We start from the raw sequence: 24,274 nt of genomic DNA on the forward strand, positions 1-24,274 counted from the left end.
GATGTTTCACAAACATATTTCTACAACAAGCTGCACACAATTCAATTTTAGGTCACTTTTCTCATGCTAGATGAAAAGGCACTGTAAATGTGCATTATAAAGTGATATTACTCACTCGACTGAAAGCTCTCCATCAGCTCCTGCAGGCCTGGGGCGTTTTTTCCAGTTTATCTTAGGAACATGAAAAAATGTTTCAATTATGCCAGGTTTAGTGATTGCTGCAAAGTTTTCACTCCTTGTGATGCACTCTCTGTGGCGGTTTTCCTCCTGATGATATATCTCTAGCCTCCCCAACGATGGTAGCACCGAATCCCATTCTGTGCAGCAAAATGATTCCACCTCCGTAGGCGCAGGTTGGCAAGCCCTGCAGCTACCCTACCAATCCTCCCTTGACCTCCGTTTTCCCTCGGCCCCTTGCTGTTCCGCTGCCTCAGAGGATTCAGCCTCTCTTCTCGCCCACTCAGCATCCAACACCTGGAGTTCCTCATCTGTATACTCCGGCTCAAACAGGTATGGCTCTGGATCTGTGTCCACTACAAGAAACTCTTCAAAATCGCGTTCAAAGGCATCCATTGCAGCTACTATAGTCTGGAGATATTGTTAGGCTAAATAAACAACTGAGTTTTGTTTACAGGCTACTTCTGTGCCTGTGCCTGCTCACCGGTGTATCCCTCCACAGAGGCGTAAACACACTATACTTCCGTGTATCAAACTTCGGTAACACTTCATAATAAGTACACACTATTAAGCATTACTTAAGCATTAATAAATACTGAATTCATCATTTATAAATCATGTTTCTGACATGAATATTCATTAGTATGTAGTTTATAAACACAGTTATAAATGTTTAACTCATCATTAATAAGCACATTAGTTATAGATTAGTAAATACTGAATTCATCATTTATAAAGCATGTTTCTGACATAAATACTCATTGGTATGTAGTTTATAAACATAGTTATAAATGTTTTACTCTTCATTAATAAGCTCATCTATAATGTGCTTAATGATTGCAATTTTCATACTTTATAAATGATGGATTCAGCATTTCTAAATTAAGTATTACATCACTTACAAACCAGTTATTTAGGAATTGTCAGTGGCTTGTAAGATCATTTAGAAAGTGTATATAAAATGATTAATAAACTATTTAGATATACATTTAGGCATGCACTTACACATACACAATTCAGACATGTACTGATGGTTAGTGACTGTGTTAGTAGATGTTTTATTAAAAACTCACAAATTTATTTTCCAATAGAGGTCCTATAAATAGTTATTAATACAGGAATTTATTAATTCCGGTGGTTACGAAGCACTTACTACTCGTTAATTAAGTATTTTGTGTGAGCTCATCTAAAGTGAGCACTATCTATGCCTTATAAAGCATTTACAAATGAGATTTAAAGGCTGGGGATGCCTCAAGACTCACAAAAGTCTCAGTTATCTTAACAGACAAAGGAAAGACACAACACAAGGGGATATAGAACATATTGCATTAATATTTATGCAACTTCTCAACATATTGTAACTGTACAATTGTACTGTTGATTTAAAAAGACATATGAGCGTAAACATGGCTGAATAAAAACTTGCCAACACCAACAGTGGATCACAGAAGTTTCAAGTGCTACAAATAAAATCTTTGACTGAAAAAATATAAAATGTTTCAATATCAAAAAATAAAGTCAGAAAATATGTCAGTGTCATAATCCAACATACATTTGAAATCCTATCTCAAAGAAAAGTCTTAAAATTATTTGAGACAGATAAAATAAATATACTCAACACATAAAATAATACAGGAAATGTAATTTTATGACACTACAAAAACAAAGTACACTGATTCCTTTGAATTTATCTCAGCCATGTCCCACAGAAAGACAAATTCTTGCTAACAATGGTTAGTGACTGCATTTGACTACTTGTATTTTTTGGAAATGTCATGAATCAGTCTACCAAATGCACCATCACGGTCTTTCTTTGCGAGCCATTCATTTCACTCAATCACTGAAAGGTGGTCAGAAAGCAAATTGTCAGTGTGATTTCCCTTAAGCTTCCAGATCTGCTCCTTGTAGGATCTGCAGGCCCTCTCAAGATGCTGGGTATGGGCACCAGTTTGGGGATCTACATACCACCTGTGTGTGATGGTTGTACCCCAGTGCAGAGAGTACGCGATAGGCACACCACTCGTCACTGATAACTGAAGATCCAAGCCTCACATGATGGGCAATCAAGGGGACTAGATGTCTTCGAGATCTTCTCTCCACAAGACGTAGAATAGGCTTTCTTCATCCTTGATGATGCCTCACACCTATCATCCCAAAGACCCACTTCTTTCTTTTCCACCCACCAGCCATTCTTCCTCTCCCATACTGATGCAGAAACAAAACAACAAACAGATGTAAACAGATACATTCTATTAACAGTAACTTGTTTGGCTCTATTTGACACTTATTTAAAGTCACTATTACTATAATATACCTTTCTTTTGTGCCGAAAATGGCTCTCATCGATCACAACAAACCCCCCTCTTCCACCAATCTGCTGGCCTGTATGCCTTCTCATCGTTTCAACTGTTGTGACACAGACCTCCCTTACTTTTTTTGCCATTTTAGTGAGAGTTGTTGAACTGGCTGCAATTGTGTCATCCATCATATCAATCTGTCATAATCGTAGACCCTGAGAAAATCTTCAAAGGCAAATGGAAAAAAAGGAATGGTTATGTGTCTCTAAATCATTGACAAAACATGCTATGCATTATTTTGTATATTGCGTGTTTCATGCAATTACAGAGAGAACAGCAATATTGTGAGTCTATGATATATGTGTTTATGTTATTATTGTTATTACTTGCCCACACACACACACACACACACACACACAGGTTTGGGTAGTAATGGTAAATAGTAAATTTAATCGAGATGACATGATCAGGTTACAAAAAATAAGTAACTATAATCAGCACAAAGTACATTTGGAAAAAATGTGTAATTAGATTAGTCAGTTACAAAGATTACTTTGTGATTACATATTTAAAATATGGAAATTTTAAAATTATAAAACTGTACAGTACAGCTGTAGATGTTCATGCCAGCATATTTTTGTGAGGGTAATTTGATTTGATCTGGATATGTTCTACTGTCTACTTTATATAAGTAACTTACTCCTCTCAGGTTGCTAGCTTTTTAAATGGTGACTTTATTAATATATCTTGGAAATCAATGTTTGGTCCAAAAGGATTTAGATTAGATTAGATTTTTTTTTTTTTTTTTTTGTTATCCAGTAGATAACATTACTAATTACATACATTGCATTGAATGTGTATTCAGTAACCTGATTACATCTCAAAGTAATCTGACCCAAACCTGCACACAGATCAACACATAATTGCAAATTAGTTTAAATTTACCTATTTAATTATATATTTCTTACCAAGGATATAGATCTCGACTGTTCGTCCTCCTTTTCAGTTTCATGTCCTGATGGCATATTCTGCATTTGACTTTTTTCTTTAGCAGTTTCCTCTTCTGAAGCCACTTTTATCAGCTTCAGGGTGTTTCTTTTCGAGGTTTCCTCATTAATAAGCTTCTTCAGTCGTGTGAATCTGCTCATTGCTTGCAACACAAAAAAATGCATTAAACTGTGGTGCTTTCATGAAGACATCCAGCGTTGTTATGATCTGATCCGCCTGAGTACCCACAATCCCGCTTTCAACACGTCATGAAGGTGGGACAAAGGAATCTGCTTCCACTATGTCATCAATTTGACGGTGGGAGGCGGCAACCTGGCGGCAACATCGAACAGGAGCTGCTCCATGGAGAAGACGCAGAGAAGACGTGACGTGAAGCTGAGTGCAGCCAAGATGGAGAACTCCGATCAAACTCGAAGAGTCGGATGGACGCGAGCCAAAAAGAATGCCGGTGTGGGGATGGATACATTGTCAGCAGCCGTCATCGACACTAGTGGTGAGTATGTTTGTTTGCCGACACACATTATGGATGATAGCTAGCTTGTTAGTAGCTGAAGGGCCCAAGACACACTATCATTCAACATAAAAGTAGCATTGACATAACCTGTAAATAACCATCAAAGCCTGGCTAATTCACTGACAGATAATATTAAAACCTTAAAAGAGGAGGGGTATTCACATACCCGCTCTGAATATGCATGGTGCAAGGCCATTAGCCCTTCCATTGTTACCTTTTGATACTACAAGACAGGGTTGTAAATGTTAAAAGACAACATTTTTTGTTCATGTGAATGAATTACGTGTTCATATGAATGGAGTCATTAAAAGCATTTATACTTACAACTTACAAGTTAAAAAAAAAAACTTTTAGAAAATATTTGATAGTGTTTCTAATAATAATGATTATAATAATGATAAATGCACCCCAAAGTGCTGTACTACATAAACTAAATTACATGCACTGAGTGCTTCACACAAAATAGAAATAAAACTATTTGCATGTATGTATGTTAGACAAAAATACATATATTACACGCATACACCGACATATTATTGTATCTGAACATAAACTGAATAGAAATGAATACATTTCACTTGAGAACTACTATTTAAAGTTGCTTAAAGGTCAAGGCATGCCAAAATCACCAGTGTCTGAAAATATATTCAGTTGGTATATAACTTTTTACATGCATTTTATAATGAACAGTTTCTTTCTTTTAGGTGTGTCCATGGCCCCTACTGCACAGCTGGCAGACAAAAGAAAATCCCATGAGCTGATGTGTCAGCTGAAGTTAGAGTTGCAAAAGGAGAAGATTGATGAGCTTATCAAGGAGAGAGACTAAAAAAAGACTATCTAAAAGAACAGCTGGCATCAGGTAAGTCTCCCTACACAAAGTATGAAGAGAAAATTCTAGTTCATTGCATGAACGTCTTGAAAACGAACCCCGTATTTTGTTTGGGGGTTCCTGGTCTAGACCGATTTACGTCTCCATAAATGTTCAAATCAAACATGTAATGTACTCACCTCATAGGCACAGATGTTAGGAAGGTGTACGGGGGGGTTGCCGTGTGTTTGTGTATCCGTTATTGTTCAATAAACATGCATTTTATCTTGGGATGTCTTGAAATTTTCTTCACCCCTTCTTTGTCCTGCAATGAATGAGTGCACCAGCTTTTTACTGTGCCACAGCGCCACTATAGCGGTTGGGAGGTGTATTGCACATTGGTAGTAAGTCTTGGTCCAAGGCTAGAAGCTCTTACTACCAATGTGAATATATTGATTTGATTTGATCATCTCTAAGGATTCGAGGATGGAGAGTTTAGCCTGTTAGCATGCTAACATTTTTTAATTAGTACTAAAACCAAAATATAGCTGAGGCTGATGAGAATATCAATAGGTTATGACCAAGAACTGCAAAATAAAGTAAGGGCATAAAGTAATGGGACAACCAAAGTCACTGTTCTTTATTGAATGGAGTTAGCTATACTTAGTTGTCAAGGTATTTCACTCAAAAGAACAATCCTGATGGTAACACTAGAGATACTGTTAAGTAAAGGCACACCGATCCTGACCGGCAAAGTTTAGGCCAGGTTAGGTTATAGGTTATAACCTAGGTGGCCGCAGCAAAGAAGTGCAGGGCCCCAGCCAACCCAGGTGGTCACCACCCAAACTGGGTGGAACTTTGGCCTAACCTTGCAGGGGTCAGACAAAGAGCAATAGACACTCTGCATGCCACATTTTCTGGGTCATCAAGGAGCACAGAAACATTGTTGGTATCTCACGCCCAGAGGAGAGTCAGGTGTAGCCACACAGTCCAGTAGAGGGCTTTACCTGAGCTAAAAGAGCTAGGGTTTCAGTATTGTAACCATTGTTTCTTCTAATATGTTTTACAGTTCATGTTCATGTCCATGCAGCATGGAATGTGGAAAATATTTACGCAAACATGCAAAAACTTTATTTAGACAATCATTTACTTCTCCATCATTCATCCAACACACACACACACACACACACACACACTGCATCTTGGCTGCCACACTGCAGCAAGTTAAGAAATCTTACTTTTCAAAGACGTGATGTAACCATGTGAAACATTCTCTTGTCCAATCAGCTTCTGCAATGAGCACCTCTAGCAAAAGTATATGACATAAGACGATGGAGACCCATCTCCATTAATTTGATTTTAGATGGATCAAACAGGACAACACTGAGAAGATTAGAGAAAAGCCATAAGAGAAGAGATGAGAAGGAGACAAGAAAGGCCTTAAAATTACAAACACAGTGCAGGCACTAACAAAGGAAATGATGAAATAAAGAATGAAAGAAGGGAGGAGAGAGGAGATGGTGGAGGAATCTGAGTAATGAGAAAAGAGCGATAAGCGAGGTGGATAGAAGATCAGGATTGGAACAAGAAACAAGAGTCACTTTGTTTAATGCCGCTTTTATGAAATTTGAAAGCATCCTGTTAGCAATATAATAAATGTCTGAGGATTACTCTAATAAAAATGATTATTAAAACTAGTTTGTTGTAAACAAATATTTTTTCACTGCCTCTGCCTTTCACGAATAAGGAAATGAGATTACAACCATTCCACAGTTAATGGAGTGCCAAGTCTTGGCCCCAGTTATAATAGGAAGTCTCCAATTTGTTTAGAAGTCTGCAGCAGACATACTGCACATAATCAGTTTGTGTAGAGCAGGGGAAGAAATGGGTAAAGATTAAAGAGGACATTAGGCTAGTTATTGTATACATAACATATATCTGTGTAATGCAACTTTGTACTTTGGTGACTCCAAGCGGCAGCAAGTATTGAAATAATTTTTGAACAAACCAAATCATCTTTCAGAAACTGTAATTCAACCTCAGTTTTCTGCAAATTCTTAGCAGAAAATTCAGATATATTTAGCAAGACTGGCTTTCTCCAATAATTATGGTTGCTTTAGCAGGTGTCCCTTTATATTCAGTCCTTGAAATCACAACCCATTTGCATTCCCAAGTCATCAAATACTGCTGCTCAGTCAGTGTTTTCCAACGTCAGACACTGACTAAAAAAGCTTTCCTTTCGTGCCGGGCAGCATCTGTTTATAACGCCAAGTTTTATTCAGTTTTGTTTATGTTATTAGGGCCTGAGGGATGACGAAGTCGTCAGTGAGGACCCTATTGTAATCGCGTTGTTTATTATTATTATTAGGGCTCGAGCAACGATGAAGTCGTCCGTGAGTACCCTATTGTAATCGCGCTGTTTATTATTATTATTATTAGGGCCCGCGCAACGACGAAGTCGTCCGTGAGGACCCTATTGTAATCGCGCTGTTTATCATTATTATTATTATTTATTATTAGGGCCCGAGTGACAACGAAGTCGTCCGTGAGGACCCTATTGTAATTGCGTTGTTTATTATTATGAGGGCCCGAGCACCTAGCAGTGCGAGGACCCTATTGAAATGCAAGGATTTTTTATTATTATTAGGGCCCGAGCAACGATGAAGTTGTCCGTGAGGACCCTATTATAATCGCGCTATTTATTATTAGGGCCCAAGCGACAACGAAGTCGTCCATGGAGGACCCTGTTGAAATTGTGCTGTTTATTATTAGGGCCCGAGCGACGACGCTTCTAACTTTCTACATTTGTCCGGCCGGATCCAAAATTCGATATTTTTGGACTGTTGCAAATGGTCAACGCGAAATGCCGCAATAGTGCCTCCTCCAAATTTTCAAAAAACCCTCCCCATTGGGGTTAGTTTGTCATAGGCAAACGAAATTTGGTACGCACATGTATCATACCAACACGCAGAAAAAAGTCTCTTGACGTCATGGTAAAAACCCAACAGGAATTCGATCATTTTGTTTTGAATTTTTTCATTACGGCGATTTCCACAAATTAAATTTGAACAAACTCCTCCTAGAGATTTCGTCCGATCGACGATTGGCTACAGATCATCCTGAGAACATGCTGATCAAAAGTTAATAAAAGCTTTTCTCTATGTCAAGGGGTGTGGCCGCTAGGGCGTGACAAATTTTGGCGATTTATCATTTTCTTGCCATTGAATTTCAAACGGCTCTCCCGTCCACAAAATTTATCTCAGCAGCTTCAAACTTGCTGGACATGATGTTGGCATGGCCCCGAACGCCCCGATATGTTAATATCCCACCTTACTCATAGCGCCCTCCGGTGGTAACATGAAGTGACTAGTTTTTACTTTAACATGTACCAATGCCACAAACTTGACCGCATCAACTTCATTCCACTTCTAATGCATGCAGAACAAGTTTGTGAAGCTACGCCTAATGGTGTTCATGTGGCGGTGTGGCGACTATCGATCCCTGGCCACTAAATACGTTTGGCTTTTTGATGGCTTCAGCGACCTAATCTCCTCATGAAAATTGATACACAGGTCATTTGATAGGGGCGTCACCCATGGTGGGGACAAAATGCCTCTATAGCGCCCCCTTGAAATTTTCAAAAACACCTCTCCATGGGGTTTTTTTGTGAGTTGGAACATGAAAATTGGTAGACATGTGTATGTTGTCCAGACGCACATAAAAGTCTCTGGCACTAATGGTCTACTCCAAACAGGAAGTCGGCCATTTTGATTTTGACTTGTCATTTTGGCGTGATTTCCACATGTTGTATTTTATCGAACTAGTCCTAGGGATTTCATCCAATCGACTTCAAATTTTTTGCAGATCATCCAGAGACCATGCTGATCAAAAGTTGTGCTCTGCATGTCTGTTGGTCAAAGGGCATGGCTGCTATGGTGCTGCCATTTTTGATCCATCACCATGCATATTCAAGCAGCTCTCTCTCCCACATAATTCATCGAAACTGCTTCAAAATTTCTGTACATGATAAGAGCCCCGCCCTCAACACCTCCATATGCTTGTAGGCAATCTCGCTCATGGCGCCCCTTTGTTGAAAAAGGAAATGCCATCTTTACACTGACAAACACCAACCTCAAGCTCCTGACCTGATCAACTACATTTTGTGGCCACATGACGATCAAGTTGATGAATCTCCACAGTGACACACGTGTCCAGTCACGTTGCAGGCTGCCACGGCGGCGACTTTTCATCCTTCGCCAAGGAACATCAACATGGTATAAATCCTTCATGCATTGTCCGATTTGCTCGAAATTTTACATCTGTGATGAGGGTCCACCCCTGAACGCACCTGGCCACATCTGGTTACACTCGTAGCACCACCTGGTGGATGATCGAAACATTGCAATTTTTCACTCCTGCCAGTATTTTTCTCCCTTCTCCCTTCATGCCACAGCCCCCACATGCCTCAGGCCCCCACGGTTGCATGGGGGAGCGAGGGCCTGATCACAGCTGCTTGCAGCTTTAATTATTATTAGGGCCCGAGAGACGACGAAGTCGTCCGTGAGGACCCTAAAGTAATCGCGCTGTTTATTAGGGCCCGAGCAACGACAAGTCGTCCGTGAGGACCCTATTGTTATCGCGCTGTTTATTATCAGGGCCCGAGCGATGACGAAGTCGTCCGTGAGGACCCTATTGTAATCGCGCTGTTTATTAGGGCCCGAGCAACTCTCGACCTGCGAGGTCCCTATTGTTTTTGGAATGATTATTAGGGCCCGAGCAGGTCACAGACCTGTGAGGTCCCTATTGTTTTTCTCCTGATTATTATTAGGGACCGAGCCCGAAGGCAGAGGACTGCTCACAGAGCAGTCCTCGCCGAAGGACTGTTTTTGCTGCGTTTATTATTATTAGGGACCGAGCCTAGAGGCAGAGGACTTTGGTGCGTTTATTAGGGACCGAGCCTAGAGGAAGAGGACTGCTCACAGAGCAGTCCTCGCCATAGGCAAGGACCCTATTGTTTTTGGTGCGTTTATTCTTTCTTTCTCCTGCCGCCTCTTTGAACTGGAATTTGACCCCCTAAACATGCTCAAAAACTCACCAAAATTGGCACGCACATCAGAACCGGTGAAAAATTTTAGAAAATCATGAAATTAACCCCTAAAGTGCCAAAATGGGCTCTCTAGCACCACCTAGGCACACAAAAATGGCCGCTACGGCCTGTAGGAACATCGTAGAAACATGAAACCAAAACTGCCGTGTTCGTCTCATGAAGACCTAAAAATCACGCGCTGACACCCCTGACCTAAATCCAACAGGAAGTGAGCTATTTGCCCTTTCAAAGTAAGATTTTGCCTTAAAACTGCCTTTCCTAAAAAATCTTCTTCTCATACACCGTTTATCCTATCGGCTTCAAACTTGCATGGATGACAGATCAACTCGTTCTAATCAAAAGTTATTCGTAACTTTTTCATTACTCGCTTAGTTTGGATTTTATGGGCTCCATAAGGTGAGATGTCAGAAAAACGTCCTGGCGATCTTGGAAAGCTGTCCCATAGGAAATGAATGGCAGCAGGGGGGAGAAAGACACCAATCTTAGGGCTTTTTCTAGCATTTACAGCTAGAGTGGAGAGGGCTCTAAAAATCGTCTAAAACTTTTGTCTTTAACTCGCTGCCATGGCCACAATTTTCACTGTACAGACACAATTTATACCACAAAACGTAGGAAAATTTGTCCTGCTCACAGATATGTTGACATGGAATCTCTCACATGTACACATTTTTGCTGAGTGGCTCCAAAGCGAAGGGAGCGCTGATTTTTTTCTCATTCACTCCCATGTAAACTCTGAGGAGAAATTTCTGGAAACAGCTGGGGTGCAACACATTTTAAACTCGCTCACCTGACCACATTTTTGACTCGAGAAATATAAAACGCGACACGTGCGTTCACGAGACGTGGCTGTCTCTCAAAATCACTTTATTTTCTTGCTCGGACCAACGGTTTGGGTATGCGAAGCATTTGTTCGAGGAGTTAAATCCCTTTATAAACAGCCTTTGGTGATCTGCTTTCCTGACGTGTCTGTGTCTGCCACAGGTGCGGGCAAGTCATTAATCGCCATGACAACGGCTGCGCACACAGACACAGCCACAGGGTTCTCTGGTCTGTGTGTCTCACAATCTTTAAAGGACAGATTACAGCAGCAGAAACTTCATTTGAAACAGAACACACACATTATTAACCCCTACAGTGCCAAAATGGGCTCTCTAGCGCCACATAGGTGCACTAAACTGGCCACTGCAGCCCGTAGGAATGTCGTATCAAGATCAAACCAAAACTGGAGTGTTCGACCTACAAATAACACGCTAACACCCATGACCTAATTCCAACAGGAAGTGAGCTATTTGCCCTTTCAAAGTAAGATTTCCCCTCAAACCTGCTCTTAAAAAAAAACCCATCTCCTCCTACACCGTTTATTGTGTCGGCTTTAAAGACGCACACATACCAGTTCAACTGCTGCTAAACAGATCTTCTGTATAACTTTATCTCTCTCATGATCACATTATTTTGATGATTGGACCAGCGGTTTGGGAATGGGAAGAACTTCTTCGAGGAGTTAAATCTCCACTAAAACAGGTCTCTCTGTGTTCTGTCACTCTCTCTCTCTGCTCTTCTGCCAGGTGCACTTACTTCATCACCATGGCAACCGCTGTCACACACAAACTCACAGAAACATGATGTGTGTGTGTGTCTAAATCTTACATGCAGATATGACAGGGGCACAATCTCCATTTTAACCCTTTAGGTGCCAGAGTTTATTGAGGAAAATATTCCATTTTCATTTCAACATTTCAAAAGGCTGTGGCTTGAAAGTGGTGAGAGATAAAGGCATACTGTAAATGAGAAAACTATTCATCATGACCCAAAGTTTGTCATGGAAGTAAATTAACTTATCAAATTTGCATATTGTGATGTCACTAGGCAGCAGCCATATTGGATTTCATACATCTCAGTAAAACAACATTTTGAACATATTTACATAGTAAATTTATTTTGTTTTGTGTTGTTTTTGTTGTCTCTTCCTCAAAATAAAGGACGAGGAATCTGATGGGAATAAATTCACTCATCTAATTTGCATATCGTGACATCACTTATCCATACCTACAGCTACAGAAAGCATTCAAACATCAAAACGTTCAGCTCTGTAAGGATTTTCTGATGTTTGTGGCAACATGTTTGATATTTCTAAATAATTCACAGTGACGACATAAGCTGGGGGCCGAAACGGGCGCGAGTACGAGGTCCCGCCAAACGCTGCTTGCAGCTTTAATTATTATTATTCTTTCTCCCACTGCCTCTTTGAACTGGAATTTGACCCCCTAAACATGCTCAAAAACTCACCAAAATTGGCACGCACATCAGAACCGGTGAAAAATTTTAGAAAATCATGACATTAACCCCTAAACTGCCAAAATGGGCTCTTTAGCACCACCTAGGCACACAAAAATGGCCGCCACGGCCTGTAGGAACGTCGTAGAAACATGAAACCAAAAGTGGCATGTTCGTCTCATGAAGGCCTAAAAATCACGCGCCGACACCCCTGACCTAAATCCAACAGGAAGTGAGCTATTTGCCCTTTCAAAGTAAGATTTTGCCTTAAAACTGCCTTTCCTAAAAAATCTTCTTCTCATACACCGCTTATCCAATCGGCTTCAAACTTGCACAGATGACAGATCAACTCGTTCTAATCAAAAGTTATTCGTAACTTTTTCATTACTCGCTTAGTTTGGATTTTATGGGCTCCATAAGGTGAGATGTCAGAAAAACGTCCTGGCGATCTTGGAAAGCTGTCCCATAGGAAATGAATGGCAGCAGGGGGGAGAAAGACACCAATCTTAGGGCTTTTTCTAGCATTTACAGCATCTCCATACTTTGTGCAACAGACACCATTCCAACTTTCAAATGTTGCCACAGGTCTCATCTATTCACTCATGTTTTCATCTTTTTCATATCTTTTACCGTTTTTCATCTGTGCCTCTCAAATTACCATGAGCAAAAGTGGAGAAATTCTCACTTTACAATGGGTGTGTATTGCACGGAATGCTGTGAGCTAGAGTGGAGAGGGCTCTAAAAATCGTCTAAAACTTTTGTCTTTAACTCGCTGCCATGGCCACAATTTTCACTGTACAGACACAATTTATACCACAAAACGTAGGAAAATTTGTCAGGTGCGGGCAAGTCATTAATCGCCATGACAACGGCTGCACACACAGACACAGCCACAGGGTTCTCTGGTCTGTGTGTCTCACAATCTTTAAAGGACAGATTACAGCAGCAGAAACTTCATTTGAAACAGAACACACACATTATTAACCCCTACAGTGCCAAAATGGGCTCTCTAGCGCCACATAGGTGCACTAAACTGGCCACTGCAGCCCGTAGGAATGTCGTATCAAGATCAAACCAAAACTGGTGTGTTTGACTTACAAATCACGCGTTGACACCCATGACCTAATTCCAACAGGAAGTGAGCTACTTGACTTTTCAAAGTAAGATTTCACCTCAAACGTGTTCTTAAAAAAACACATCTCCTCCTACACCGTTTATTGTATCGGCTTTAAAGACGCACACATGACAGCTCAACTGCTGCTAAACAGATCTTCTGTATAACTTTATCTCTCTCATCATCACATTTTTTTCATGATTGGACCAACGGTTTGGAAATGGAAAGAACTTGTTCGAGGAGTTAAATCTCCACTACAACAGGTCTCTCTCTGTGTTCTGTCTGTCTCTCTCTGCTCTTCTCCCAGGTGTACCTACTTCATCACCATGGCAACCGCTGTCACACACAAACTCACAGAAACATGATGTGTGTGTGTGTCTAAATCTTACATGCAGATATGACAGGGGCAGAATCTCCATTTTGACCCTTTAGGTGCCAGAGTTTATTGAGCAAAAAAAAATTCCATTTTCATTTCAACATTTCAAAAGGCTGTGGCTTGAAAGTGGTGACACATAAAGGCATACTGTAAATGACAAAACTATTCATCATGACCCAAGGTTTGTCATGGGAGTAAATTAACTCATCTAATTTGCATATTGGGGGGTCACTAGGCGGCGGCCATATTGGATTTCATAAATATCAGTAAAAAAGCCTTTTGAACATATTTACACAGTACATTTCTTTTATTTTGTGCCATTTTTGTCATCTCAGCCTCGAAATAAGGGAACAGGAATCTGATGGGAGTAAATTACCTAATCTAATTTGCATATTGCGGTGTCACTACATGGCAGCCATATTCGATTTCATGAATCTCAGTAAACACCATTTTGAACATATTTACGCAGTACATTTCGTTTGTTTTGTGTTGTTTTTGTCATCTCGTCCTCAAAATAAAGTAAGAGGAATCTGATGGGAATGAATTAACTCATCTAATTTGCATATTGTGACATCACTTCTACATACCTACAGCTACAGAAAGCATTCAAACATCAAAACGTTCAGCTCTGTAAGGATTTTCTGATGTTTGTGGCAATATGTTTGATATTTCTAAATAATTCACAATGACGACATAAGCTGGGGGCCGAAATGGGCGCGAGTGCGAGGTCTCGCCAAACGCTGCTTGCAGCTTTAATTATTATTATTATCATTATTATTATTATTATTATTCCGACATTTCGTGTCCCAATTTCGCCCCTTTCCCAAATTTCAAAATGCTTCTAACTTTCCACATTTGTCTGGCTGGATCCGAAATTCGATACTGTTGGGTGGTTGGACATGGTCACCACTAGATGGTGCTATAATCAAGGAAAGTGCGTTTTGGGTCATAACTCCCATTTACTTTGTGGCACATTCAAAAACCTTATATCCACGCTTTCAGTCAATTGTGCTGAATTTCGTGATATAGGCCAGGCCCATTTCCGCCTGCCGATTCTTTTTGCAAATTCGCAAAATGTCGCAAACCTACTTTTTCGAACTCCTCCTAGGCAATTTCACTGATTTGCATGATACTTTGCACACAGCATCTGTGGAGTCTCCTGACAAAAAGTTATTAAAAGAATTTCGATATTTCAAAGAATACTTAAGTTATTACATAGCAGGTTCCTACAGATTTGGTACAAAACAGGAAGTGTTGCATATCTCCACATTGGTGTGTCCAAATGACATGAAACTCAGTTTTCTACTTCCTGATGAGGCCCTGAGGCTCAGTGCAAAATTTCGGGTGATGACCACAAGGTGGTGCTCTTTAAATTGAAGTATTTTATATCTCAACATCGGTTGGGCGGATTAACACGAAACTTGGTGTAATTATTGCCAATGCCATCCTGAGGATATCTGATGAAGGACTTACCAGTCCGCCACTAGTTGGTGCTCTGGTGGCCGTCTAATTTAATATTTGGCACTGTGCCAACACCATAACACTCATGGAAATAAAATTGATAGGGGTGGTATAGACTGGCCCCTGTAACTCACACACCAAAAATGACCAGCAGGTGGCGCTATTTTGAAAGCAAAAGCCTTTTTGGTTAATAACTCCCACATAATATGTTGCACATTGTTAAACCTTCTATTTACGTATTCTCTGCATTCAGCTGAATTGTGTGGTGTAAGCCAAGCCCACTTTCGCGGTAACTTTCCATTCGCTAAATCGCAACAAATGAAAAACTTACTTTTTCGAACTCCTCCTAGGCAGTTTCACCGATTTGCACGAAACTTTGCACACAGCATCTGCGGACTCTCCTGACAAAAAGTTATTGAAAGAATTTTGATATTCCAAAGAATATTGAAGTTATTAAATAGCAGCTTCCTGCAGATTTGGTACAAAACAGGAAGTGTTGCATATCTCCACATTGGTGTGTCCGAATGACATGAAACTCAGTTTTCTACTTCCTGATGAGGCCCTGAGACTCAGTGCAAAATTTCGGGTGATGACCACAAGGTGGCGCTCTTTAAATTGAAGTATTTTATATCTCAACATCGCTTGGGCGGATTAACACGAAACTTGGTGTAATTATTGCCAATGCCCTCCTGAGGATATCTGATGAAGGACTTACCGGTCTGCCACTAGTTGGTGCTCTGGTGGCCGTCTAATTTAATATTTGGCACTGTGCCAACACCATAACACTCATGGAAATAAAATTGATAGGGGTGGTATAGACTGGTCCCTGTAACTCAAACACCAAAAATGACCAGCAGGTGGCGCTATTTTCAATGCAAAAGCCTTTTTGGCTAATAACTCCCACATAATATGTTGCACATTGTTAAACCTTCTATTTACGTATTCTCTGAATTCAGCTGAATTGTGTGGTGTAAGCCAAGCCCACTTTCGCGGTAACTTTCCATTCGCTAAATCGCAACAAATGAAAAACCTACTTTTTCGAACTCCTCCTAGGCAGTTTCACCGATTTGCACGAAACTTTGCACACAGCATCTGCGGACTCTCCTGACAAAAAGTTATTGAAAGAATTTTGATATTCCAAAGAATATTGAAGTTATTAAATAGCAGCTTCCTGCAGATTTGGTACAAAACAGGAAGTGTTGCATATCTCCACATTGGTGTGTCTGAATGACATGAAACTCAGTTTACTCCTTCCCCATGAGCCCCTGAGGCTCAGTGCAAAATGTCAGGTGATTACCACAAGGTGGCGCTCTTTAAATTGAAGTATTTTATATCTCAACATCAGTTGCTCGGATTAACACGAAACTTAGAACAATTATTGTCAATGCCCTCCTGAGGATATCTGACAAAGGAGTTACCAATGTGCCACTAGGTGGCGCTGTAGTGGCAGTCTAATTTAATATTTGGCATTGTGCCAACACCATAACACTTGTGGAAATGAAATTGATAGGGGTGGTGTAGATTGGCCCCTGTAATTCGCATACCAAAAATGACCAGCAGGTGGCACTATTTTTAATGCAAAAGCGTTTTTGGCCCACAACTCCGATGTAACGTGTCGAACATTTTGAAACTTTATATCTCAGTGTTCCCTCAGCTGAATTGTGTGATGTAAGGCACGCCCACTTTTGCATTAAATTTTCATTTGCAAAATGGCGAACAATGAAACACCTACTATTTCAACCTCCTCCTAGGCGATTTGACTGATTTGCACTAACTTTGCATGAAGCATCTGTGGACCGTCCTGACAAAAAGTTATTAAAAGAATTTTGATAGTCCAAAAAATGGCCAAAATATAAAAGAACAAATTCCTGCACATTGTTTTCAAAACAGACAGTTTTTCATATCTTGACCAAATACAGTCGGATTACCACAACACTTGCGCTAATTGTGTTCCATGGCCCGATGAGGGTTTGTGCAAAAGTCGGTGCAAATTGGCCAATAGGTGGCGCTCTGGTGGCAGTCTAATTAGTGTGAACAGAAGTAAATTGGAAAATCTTCAAATCCTCTTCAAAACTCATTGACTTTCAAACTTTTCTTGTCCCTCATACTTTGAGCTAGAGACACCATGTCAACTTTTAAAGAGTCAGAAGACCTTGAACTATTGGGCATGTATTCAGCTTCTACTTTTTGGAAAAGTACATATGTGGGTTGGGTGCCTACCTGTATACTGGAAATGTAAGTAAGAGATAACGTTTATTTTTTTATTTATTACAGCTGACAAGACATCTAGGTGCACGCCCCCGACGGCAGCATACCCCGACGCGCATGGACTGCGAGGGCCCGTTCATCGCTGCTTGCAGCTTTAATTATTATTATTATTATTATTATTATTATTATTGTTATTCCGACATTTCTTGTCCCAATTTTGCCCCTTTTCCCAAATTTTAAAATGCTTCTAACTTCCCACATTCGTCCGGCCGGATCCGAAATTTGATATTTTTGGGCGGTTGCACATAGTTGACGGGAAATGCCGAAATAGCGCCCCCTACAAATTTTCAAAAACCCCTCCCCTTGGGATTAGTTTGTCGTAGGCAAACGAAATTTGGTACGCACATGTATCATTCAGAGACGCACAAAAAAGTTTCCTGACGTCATGGTAAAATCCCAACAGGAAGTCGGCCATTTTGTTTTGAATTTTCTCGTTATGGCGATTTCCACAACTTAAATTTGAACAAACTCCTCCTAGGGATTTTGTCCGATCGACTTCAAATTGGCTACATACCATCCTGAGAACATGCTGATCAAAAGTTATTAAAAGCTTTTCTCTATGTCAAGGGGCGTGGCTGCAAGGGTGTCACAAATTTTGGCGACTTTTTGTTTTCTTGCCATCGAATTTTGAACGGCTCTCCCGCCCACATACTTGATCTCAGCAGCTTCAAACTTGTTGGACATGATGATGGCTCTGCCTCGAAAGCCCCAATATGTTAATATCCCACCTTACTCATCGTGCCCCCCGGTGCTAACAGGATGTGACCAGCTTTTACTTTAACATGTACTAATGACACAAACTTGACCACATCAACTTCATTCCACTTCTAATGCATGCAGAACAAGTTGGGGAAGCTACCTTATGAATCCTGTGAAGCTACATCTAATGGTGTCCATGTGGCGGCGTGGTGACTATCTTTTTTTTTTTTTTTTTGTAATACTTGTCTGCATTGGTCTTCATAGCTTAGCGCCACTAAAGGGTGTAAGCTTCTTGTGAAGATTGATGCACTGTTAATCTTGCAGTCAAGTATTTTATACCCATAATGCGTGGTTGTGACCGTCACCCACCCTCCCTGGAGACTAGCCTATCAGCCTTTATTGGAAAAACTTCCTATATATGAGTCAGAGAGGGCCGTGATACACCAAAGTGTGTCAGGGGGAAAGTAAGGAAACAAGCAAGGGGGAGGGGGCAGGTGCTTAAGTCCTGAGTTATATAGTGACAGTGCATGCGGAGAAGAAGGAGGAAAAACAAACAAATAAACAAACAAACAAAAAAAAAACAGGGGAGAAACAGTCCGTGTAGCTGATGTATTGTGGCCTTGAGGTGGTTGTGCTCCATGCAGATTATCGAAAATAAACATATACATGTCTACTATACTGTACTGAAAAACAAAAACAAAAGAGAAGTCTATACTGAACACCAAAAATGTGAGAGTCTTGGTGGAGGGGGAAAGCCCAATTGCAGAGAAGAGATGCCAGCGCGGTGTGGTAGGTTTGAGAAGCAAGTGGGCCCCTTTGGAGTGATCCCATCGGTTCTTTGTGATGCGTCACGGAGCTGAAGTATCGAACATGCATGCGTGTATTTGAACCCTCCCAATGTGTTTATGAAAACCATCACCAGGGTCCAGGGCCAGCCCTGCGGGGGAAGGGGGGCGGTATGGCACCACAAGACCGCAGGAGCGCCCAGACCCCAAGACCAGGGAGCCGCAGAGGCCGCAGGACACCACGCAGGCCCAAGGACCCAGGGCGGCGAAGGCCAGCACCCCCAGAGAGCCAGAGACACACCCCAGACAGGCGGGGAAGGAGGGCCCGCCCACCCACCGCCCGACGCGGACCACCACCACCGCCCCCCCCAACCACCACCCGCCCCCGACCACTCGCCCGCCCCCACCCACAGACGCACCCAGGGACCGCCCCCGACCCAAGGAGCCAGGCGCGGGGGCCCGGCACCGCCCCCGGGGAGAGAACCAGCACCGCACCAGACGGGCCCGCACCAGGCGCCAGCCACCAGCAGACGCCGGACCGGACAGTAACGAGAGCCCACCCAGGCCCGGGCGGACGAGGGAGGCAAGGAGGCGGTGATACTGCAAGGCATATGTCCCCATCGCATCGGGAACCAGGGGACCGCGAAGGGCCACCCGCCCGAACCCCCCAGGACAGGCCCCCACCAACACACAGGAGAGAGGGGACCGCCACGAGCAGTCAATCCCCCATCGGGACCCCATAGCAGAGGGCCCATAAACCACAGCCGGTCAGGAGGCAGAACCCCGGCAGGAACCCACAGAGCCCCCCGGGCGCCACCCGGGCCGCCCGCCACAGGGCCACAGGACCCCCCAGACACCGGGAACCCAGCCAAACTACCATGATGTAAATGGGCTCCCTGGCTCCAACCCTCAGCCCAGGAGGGCCGGGCCCCACTAGCCACGCCATGCGTATCTACAGTGTGTGTAAACCCACCACCCCCCCTCTTACTATGATTCTCCGATCCCTGACGGAGAACATTAACCCTACACCGTGAATGTGAATGTGAGTGCCCATAAGTGTGATGTGGTGCATTAAAATTGAGGGACATAGGAGACAGGTGGGGGCAAGGCTGATGGCTACAGCACACTGCTGTCCTGCAGCCTGTGCAGCCATAAGGCACCTGGAACCTGTTCCCATCTGCCCCCCAAGATGTAGGTGTATGTGGTGCTTTAAAATTGGAGAACAGATAAGGATGGGCTGGGGGGCAGCATGGAGGGCTACCGGACACTACTGTCCCATAGCCTGCCCCATTATGAAGCCCCCCAATCCATCCGTGGTCTGCACCTCGAAGAGTGAGTGTATGTGGTGCATTAAAACTGTGCAATGTGTGGTGAGTGAACTAAATGTGGGTTAGGAGGCCAGGCCAGTGTAGGCCCGGCCCAAGGGCTGGAGGGATGGATGGGAGGGGCCAGGAGGTGGCGCCAACCAGACCCCAGCGCCGCGAGGTCCCCAGCGCCCATGGACAGTGGGCCAGGCGGGCCCCAAGGAAACCCAACGGGCCCCCACCTAACCCCGCCCCCCTGGCAACTGCAGCGTCGGGCCCCCGCAGTGGTCCCGACCTGGGCCACACCGCCCGCAGCAAATCGGCCCCCAGCAGAAGGACAAGGCGCGCCACCAGGGTGCACGGACGACGGGCCCCACCCAGCCCCCCCGAACCCCAACGCGCAGGAGCACAGACCAACCCGCAACCCCGCCAGTACCCCCCCAGACCGCCACAGACCCAAAGCCGGACCGCCAGGCAATCCGACCCGCCCCCCACCGGCGGCCGCACACCAACGGGCAGGCCCACACTGTGCAGCACCAGAACACCCCCCGCAGGCAGCACCCAGTCCCCACGCCAGGCCCCACAACCCAGGGGAGGACCCCGGGCCCACCCGAGGCCGGGAGAGAGGAGCAGGGAGGGACGGGGAGAGGGGGGAGGGAGGAGGGAGGGGGAAGGGCAGGAGCGGAGCGAAGGGGGGGGGAGGAGGAGCCCACCCACCCCGCACCACCAGGGGCGGAAACAGCCCCCCAGGGGGGACCGGCCACGCCGCCCAAGGCCCAGGGAGCACGAGGAGACCCCGCCCCCCCCCCCCCCCCCCCAGGCACACAGGGCGAGCAGTCCAGACACACCCGCCCCCAGGGGAAAAAGCCCAGCCCCGCAATCCCCCACAGAGCCAGGGAGCAGGCCTGGATTCAAGGGGAAGAAGGTGCACCTAACACATGCTTAAGACCTTGAGTTCTGATGAACCGCTGTGGTGTATTGTGGTGAGAGAGATAGAGGGATTAGGGGTTACATCATTAACAGAAACACGTTACATATTACACAGTCTTTCTTGAGTTGTAATATTTATATGTACAGGTGGCATATGCTCACAGGCTGAGTGGCACTATACAGACACGTTTAGTGAGTGAATAAATGGTGACCATTTTTCTGTAAAGTATGTTAATTGGTTTCTGTGGCCAGCAGATATTTTCTCCAGCGAAATATGTTCTACAAGGTGATTCAGCCAGTGGTTGATGTTGAGGGTCTGTTTATCTTTCCAGTTGACTAGGATTGTTTTCTTGGCGATGGCGAGAGCTACAAGAAGAGAGTTGCAGTGGCTGTTTGGGAGGTCAATTGTCATCAGGTCACCAATTAAGCACAGGTTGGGAGATAATGGGATCCTGCAGTCCAAAATGGAGGAGAGTTTTTGGGTGACTGTAGACCAGAAGTGCTGGACGGGTGAACATAACCAGAGTGCATGAAAGTAGGTGTCTGCAGTGTTCTGAGTACACTGAGTGCATGTGTCAGACTGACTAAAGCCCATTCTATTCATCTTTTGTTGGGTGATGTGTGTTCTGTGGAGTACTTTAAATTGGATAAGTTGTATATTAGTGTGTCTTGTCATCTTAAATGTATTTTTGCATATCTGAGTCCAGAAGTCAGGGTCCGGTGATACACCCAGTTCTTTTTCCCATTTTAAAGTTGGTAAATGTATAGAACTGGTCTTTGACAGTAATTTCTAAATCTTAGAAAGGTTCTTCTTATTACTCGGAGAAAGCTTTGTAATATGTTTGGCAAATTCTGGTGGCTGCAAAGTGTCCTGAGGCGCTGGAATTCTCCTCTTGATTGTTTTTATCAATTGTAAATATTGTAGAAAATTGCCATTTCTTATTTCAAAAGTTTGAAATAAGTTTGTGTATGTCATAAGTATATTGTCTTGGAAAAGGTGATGGAGATGAGTTACTCCCTTCATCTCCCATGTGCTAAAATGGAGAGGTCTTTTGTTAATTTCAAAATCCGGGTTGTGCCAAATTGGAGAGAGCAAGCAAGGTTCTATCGGAGAGTTTGTGATTTCTAGTGTTTTCCACCAGGCTGATAAGGTGGAAGCAATCATTGGGTTCTTAAAACAGTTATGACGTCTGAGTGTAGTGGTGATAAACGGGAGGTCAGAGAGTCTGAATTGGCGGAATGGATACCTATGATCTTGCTGTTCTGACGGACTGCCATAGCCAATGGTTCGATGAATATTGCAAACAGTAGAGGCGAGAGTGGGCACCCTTGTCTGGTTCCTCTCTGCAAAATGAAGCTTTTAGATGTGATCCCGTTGGTGGTGACTGTGGCCTTAGGGGAATTGTATAAGGCTGATACCCACTGGATAAATGACTCTCCAAAGCCAAATCCATTCAGGGTGGCAAATAGGAAGGACCAGTTGACCTTGTCGAAGGCTTTTTCTGCATCAAGTGACAAAATAATTGCTTTTGTATTAACGCGTTGTGCTTTACTTATCAGATTAAGAACTCTTCTGACATTATTGCTTGAGTGTCTGCCATTAATGAAGCCCGTTTGATCATTATGAATTATTGATGCGATTATTTTCTCCAGTCTAGAAGCAAGTGCCTTTGAGATAATTTTGATATCACTGTTAATTAGTGATAGAGGACGGTAGCTAGAAGGAAGCGTGGGGTCTTTGTCTGGCTTTAGTAATAATTTGATTGCTGCTGTATTCATGTGAGGTCTTATACCTCCGTTCTTTTTGATCTCTGTCACTGTCCTGATGAAAAGTGGTGCTAATTTATAAATTCGGCAGGAAAGCCGTCTGGACCTGGAGCCTTACCTGTTGGCATTTTGTCTAATGCGCTCTGCAGGTTATTAATAGTCAGGGGGGCGTCTAACATATTTCTGTGTTCCGTGGATAACTGAGGTAAATTTAGGTTATCGAGAAAAGCCTGAATATCTTCTGGGTTTGGATTGTTTACTGTTGAATATAAGTTATGGTAGAAAGAATAGAAAATCTGATTGATCTCCTGAGGAGATTGTGTATAATTTCCGGACGGCCCCTGGATTGTTGGTATCAGAGATTTTTCTTTATTGCGTTGGAGCTGATTAGCCAAAAATTTTCCTGATTTGTTACTGTGTTCAAAATTATTATATCTTAGTTGCTGTATGATAAATTCAGTTTTCTTTGATAGAATATTGTCCAGTTGCGATTTTGTACACTGTAATTGGGTCCATACTTGATCACTTGGATTGTTTGCATATTCCTGTGTTAGTTGTTTAATTTTTTCCTCAATGTTTTTTTCTGCTTGCAATTCCTTTTTCTTCTTGTAGGAGGAGTATGATATAATTTTTCCTCTGATTACTGCCTTCCCAGTTTCCCATATTAAAGATGGAGATAAAATTGGAGAGTCATTGTCTTCAAGAAAGTTTGCCCACTCCCGTCTCACCATTTTGTCAAAGTCTGGGTCTTTGAGTAAAGAGATATTAAAGCGTCATGTTGAAGGCCGTTTATGGATGGTTTCTATTTGCAGATTGAGTGATATTGGTGCATGGTCGCTGATAATGATCGGGTGTATTTTTGTGGTAATTTTTTGTGAGATGGAGTTATTTAAGAGAAAAAAGTCAATTCTTGAAAATGAGCGATGCACAGGAGAGAAGAAAGTATATTCCCTCTTCGATGGGTATTTGAGTCTCCAGCCATCGCCAAGCCCAAAATCATCCATGTATTCCTGTATTACCTTAGCCGATTGTGATTGCTTTGTGTGTACTGAGTTGCTAGATCGGTCTAATGAAGCATTTAGGACTGTGTTAAAGTCTCTTCCAATTATAGTTGTCGAGCTGTCTGATAGGTTAGATAGTAAAGAGAAGATTGTGTGAAAGAAGGCTGGATCATCATTATTAGGGGCATACAGATTAACAATTGTATATAATTTGTTAAAGATTGTTGCCTGAACAATGATGTAGCGGCCTTCTGGGTCTGTTACCGTGCTGTTTAAAGTAAATGGTAGTCTCTTGTGGACCATGATAGAGACACCTCTTTGTCTGTTGTTATAGCAGGATGAAAAAATTTGATTAAAATTTGGATCTTTAAGAGATTTTTCTTC

The 24,274-nt window shown here is 42.8% G+C and overlaps 1 pseudogene; it reads right to left on the minus strand.

Annotated features, from left to right (window-relative positions):
- Nucleotides 1–1,928: 1,928 nt before the first annotated feature.
- Nucleotides 1,929–19,514, minus strand: LOC144463867 (uncharacterized; annotated as a pseudogene).
- Nucleotides 19,515–24,274: the final 4,760 nt, after the last annotated feature.

Source organism: Epinephelus lanceolatus, chromosome 7 (genome assembly GCF_041903045.1).
Source record: "Epinephelus lanceolatus isolate andai-2023 chromosome 7, ASM4190304v1, whole genome shotgun sequence".
Classification (NCBI taxonomy): Eukaryota; Metazoa; Chordata; class Actinopteri; order Perciformes; family Serranidae; genus Epinephelus; species Epinephelus lanceolatus.